At 38.5% G+C, this 5,208-nt stretch overlaps 1 non-coding gene across 1 annotated transcript; it reads right to left on the reverse strand.

The window, feature by feature from the left end:
- Window positions 1-3,660: 3,660 nt before the first annotated feature.
- Window positions 3,661-3,767, reverse strand: LOC141703350 (small nucleolar RNA R71). Its single transcript, XR_012567508.1, has one exon. It is a non-coding gene; the product is annotated as a small nucleolar RNA R71 (small nucleolar RNA).
- Between the last annotated feature and the right edge of the window lie 1,441 nt (window positions 3,768-5,208).

Consider the following 5,208-nt stretch of genomic DNA (forward strand, 5'->3'; position numbering starts at 1 on the left):
TATTCTTTATGGGAATATTATTTAATTAATAATATTCAGTCATTTTCTAAATATTATGGGGACTGATTTACTTCATTAAATCAACTTTACTCCAAACACTCTATAAAGTGTTTTCGAGTCTTCAAAATGATTTTTAAAAGTTAGAGCGGATCCCAAAACTCATTTTTATATTTAAGATCTTCCTTTTTAAGGGGATTTAAATACTCGCTTAAAACCTGAGGGATCCGGCTCTGTGGTGTATTTTATATTCGCAACAAGGTTGCAGTTTTGGTAAATGAATTGATTACTTACCCAACGTTCGGGAAGTAAGTCCATCTATTGAGTCGGCATAAGCAACATGGGCTCAATGGGCGTCCATGATAGTGTAAGTGGCTCAGTGGGAGTCCATCAAATGCATAAGTGGCTGAGTGGCAGTCCAGCATAGGTCCTAATGCGGCCAGGGTGATGACCAGTGGGGAATTCGTCCATCTATTAGTAGAAAAGGTTACTTATTGGTATCTTTGCCTGATCAGCAAGATATCTGGTTTATGCCAAAATTCTTTTCCTTTCCAAAATTCATTGGATGTTTCAAACTCTGTTCATACTTTACATAACAGAGGTTCCAGGAAATGTTTAAGAGATATATATATGTGGATATATATATATATATATCGGGACTAAATAAAGTATCTCGTAACTTTATTTCATTCAATAATATTTCAAAGATTGAATCTATTCAAATCTTGTCTTGTAGTCTCATCTATGTGATGAACTTTTGAAACTGATTATAACTTGAACGGTGGTAGTTCAAGTAGTATTGGGAAAAATATAAGTATATTGGGGTATTTGGTAACCTCATCTTTTAAACTTATATCTAATTAATAATTGTCTTATGAATGACAAAGATTTTCAGAAAAATGTTGAGACAAGGTTAGATATATGAGATCACCTTGCCACGATATTTTTATACAGTTATACACTGGGACTTTGTGTATATTATGCATGGAAGAGGACTTCCAATATTTTGAAAAGTATATATGTATATATACTGAATATTTTGCGACTTCATCGCATTAAGATATCAAACTTGGTTCATTTCTTTTGACCAAGACTTTCATGAGTATTATGAGTAGGCTCATATATTGTAAATCATTATACATATTATTTTGGTGGGCTTGCTGCTCACCCTTGCTTTATTTCTTCATCACACAACAGCAGTTAGGAAAGATGGCCAGACTCCAGCAGACCCAGCGCAAGCGCGTGGGAAGCGTCCCGCGTCTTCCCGTTGATGTTGTAGCTGCTATAGCTGCATAGGTAGATCTATTGTAGATCAGACCATCTACTTTTGAGAATCAATTATGTATAATTATAACTTGTGGCAGATAATGGCAATTAACTGTAAATTTATCAAGTAATCATTTTGGGTTGTAATAACTTCTAAATTGTGGATTCAAAGACTTGTACTTATTTAAATTTCATCTCTGAGACTATAACGGGTTGTGGTGTGTGTTAGTGTGGGGTCACAACATAAGGTTATTTATTATTAATTAAGTGAAGTGATATTGTGGAAAGAAAGACCGTGACGACCCGGATCCCCGACCCCGGATCTGGGGGTGTTACACTCAAGTTGTTAAGTATTTTAACGTGTTTTCTAGTATTTTTGCATTTCAGGCATTATCTAGGTAATCGGGTGAATCAGCATTGTTTTGGTGCTAATTTGGTACCAAGGTGGTGTTGGAATAAAAGCTCATGGAAAGCCGGCTCGAAGTAGCAAGGAAAAGAAGAAAATCTGAAGTTTTTCCAAAAGTACAGTGCGCCCGCGCTGGTCAAGCGCGCGCCCGTACCAGGATGTCAGAAAGGCAGCGCCCGCGCTGTGGTAGCGTGCGGTCGCGCCGGTACGAAATCAGAGAATCCTGATTCTGTTATAATTAAAATTGGAGGACTTCTGGATTGCATGGGGCTGCTATATAAACAACTTTAGGTCATTTTTCATATGTAATCAAGTCCGAGATATATCAGAGCGCAAGGAGAAGATGACAAGAGATTTATAGCACAATTCAACAAAGGCGAAGACGATCTAGTTTATTCTTGTGAATCTTTGTTTTGAGTTGTAATCTTGGATGCTCGTTTCTTGTTTTGTTAAACCTATACTCTTGTGTTAACTTGGTTTTGTTTATTCGTTATAAAGACTACGTTTATTATACCATGCTTTCATCGGAACCCACGTTGATGATAAGTCCGATTATGGGCTAATCGTTATCGCGGGGTTCTAACGGATTTATTTATGGATTTCTTTAGTTAATTTGTTTCGATACCTTAGTGTGTGGTGATTGTATGATAACCTAGTATTGCTTGGACGTATTCGTCTTATGAGCGTCGCGAACTTATAAGATAGTGTGATAATCTTTAATGAAGCGACAGTGAATTTAAGGATTTAGAACTTGTCATGCTAGCATAGGTTCATGTGTTATCGTTATGCATGATTCGTAGGTAATTTTAACCATCTTACTTGCCCTATGTAATCAAGATAGATAACTTGTACTTAAACCGTTATATTATCAAATTCTATAGACATATAGGGTCTCAATATAATTGGTGTTTATTCAGCCTCTATCTCTTTTGTGTATGTCTGATAGTATGGTATTCGTGCAACGAAAGTTGGCGTTTATCAGTTTCATGTTATCTGATTAGTGTCATCGCCATTACATGCTAAGGTTAAGAACAATAAGGCTATTGAATGAAGTATTTAATGAAGTTAGAATCACATGTTTGTCATATATATTAATTCAATCATTCTTAATTCCTTAGTTATAATTGTTAGTTTAATTCTTAGTTATAAACAACCTCAATTTGTTATCGTCTTAGCATTGAATAATAACCATACATTGTTGCTTAAGTGCATAAATTAATTAGTTAACCAAGCCAGTCTTTATGGGAACAAACTAGAAAAGATTCTATATTACTTGCGAACGCGTATACTTGCGTGTATTATTAGTGCGTGTTTAGCGACTAACAAGTTTTTGGAGCCGCTTCCGGGAACTGTAGTGTTAATTTTTAGTTTATGTATTTTCCATCAGTGGTCGTTAAAGTTCATTGACTCGGACATTTTTACTTATTTGTTTCCTGGTCTTATTTTAGGTACTCTAGCGAGGGTGTATGCATACGCGTTCGCGTACTCGTAAGAGAACACTGGATAAAGCCGATGAAGAAGTTGTGGTGGCTCGAAAGGAAGTTTTTGAAGAAAAAAAGAAGGTAGAAGAAGAAGAGAAAGTCGAGGAAGCAGTTTTAGTAGAGATGGGTGATCAAGCAGAAAATCTTAAGGCTTTGATGGACTATTCTCAGCCTAAGATCAATGACATTCAGTCAAGCATCATCAGGCCAGCCATCAGGGCTAACAATTTTGAGATTAAGTCAAGCACGATTCAGATGATACAGAACTTAGTTCAGTTTGGGGGTTCTCCTACTGAAGACCCCAACATGTACATCAGGTATTTCATCGAGATCTGCGACACGTTCAAGTTCAATGATGTGACTGAAGATGCTATCAAGCTGCGACTCTTCCCATTCTCTCTGAGGGACAAAGCTAAGTGTTGGTTACGTTCTCTACCAGCAGTGTCTATCACCGTTTGGGAAGATCTTGCTCAAAAATTTCTCACTAAATTCTTCCCTATGGAGGAAGCTGCAATCAGGAATGCTCTTACTCAGTTTGCTCAGAAAACAGGAGAATCTCTGTGTGAGGATTGGGATCGATATAAGGAGATGCTAGGGAAGTGCCCACACCATGGCATGCCTGATTGGATGATTATTAACTGTTTCTAAATGGATTGGGTGATATTTCTAGACCCATGCTCGATGCAGCATCAGGAGGAGCCTTGTGGGCTAAAAGTTACGATGAAGCTTATGAATTGATTGAACTGATGGCTGCTAATGAGTACCAGAATCCTTCCCGGAGACTGACTGAGGGAAAGGTAGCAGGAATTCTGGAGTTGGATGCAACAATTGTTATAGCTGCCCAACTTAAGGCTTTGACGATGAAGGTGGACACTTTGGCTAATCATGGGGTTAATCAAATCGCTAGTGTCTCTGAGCTTTGTGTTGGTGCCCATAAGACTGATCAGTGCACAATTTCTAGTGAATCAGCTCAGTTCATGAGCAACTTTCAGCGTTCGCAGCAACCTACGCCAATCACTTATCATCCCAACGACCGCAATCATCCTAATTTCAGTTGGAGCAATGCTCAGAATGCGGTTCAACAGCTTTATCAGCAGTACCCAGCTAAGCAGTACAACCCCCCTAGTTTTCAGCAACCGCAATATGCACCAAAACAGTAACTTCAGCTGCAACAAGCTAATGAAAAATCTGAATTAGAGGAGTTGAAGCTAATATGCAAGAGTCAATTTGTTTCTATCAAGACCTTGGAAAATCAAATTGGACAAATTGCCAATGCCTTGCTAAATCGTAAGCCTGGTACACTACTTAGTGACACTGAAGTGCCAGGAAGGAAGGAAGCTAAGGAGTAGGTAAAGGCAATAACCTTAAGGTCTGCAAAGGTTGTGAATCCCGAACAAACTCAAGCGTTGACTGAAGAAGCTGAGGATGAGAAAGAAGTAGAGCAGCAGGAAGTAGAAGTGGAACCAAGAAAGACTACTATTGAGCACACTCCTCCTGAGGGTAATACAGGGGAGAAACAGATCTACCCTCCACTGCCTTTTCCTAAGCGGCTGCAGAAGAAAAATCTAGACAAACAATTTGAGAAGTTTCTGGAGGAGTTCAAGAAACTTCATATCAACATATCTTTTGCTGAGGCTCTTGAGCAGATGCCTAGTTATGCAAAGTTTATGAAAGGTATTCTTTCTCCGAAAGTGAAGCTAGATGATTTAGAGATTGTCGCTCTCACGGAGGAATGCAGTGTTGTGCTGCAACAAAAGCTGCCTCGGAAGCTTAAAGATCCAAGAAGCTTCACTATTCCGTGTACTATTGGAAAAGTGTCTTTTGACAGATGCTTATGTGAATTGGGAGCTAGCATCAATCTGATGCCTTTTTCAATCTTCAAGCAGTTAGACTTACCTGATCCAAAACTGACTTATATGACCTTGCAGTTGGCCGACCGTTTTATTACATATCCGTGAGGTATTGTGGAGGATGTCTTGGTCAAGGTGGATAAACTCATCTTCCCTGCTGATTTCATCATTCTTGATTTCGAGGAGGATAAGAAGATTCCCATAATCT

Source organism: Apium graveolens, unplaced genomic scaffold (genome assembly GCF_009905375.1).
Source record: "Apium graveolens cultivar Ventura unplaced genomic scaffold, ASM990537v1 ctg654, whole genome shotgun sequence".
Classification (NCBI taxonomy): domain Eukaryota; kingdom Viridiplantae; phylum Streptophyta; class Magnoliopsida; order Apiales; family Apiaceae; genus Apium; species Apium graveolens.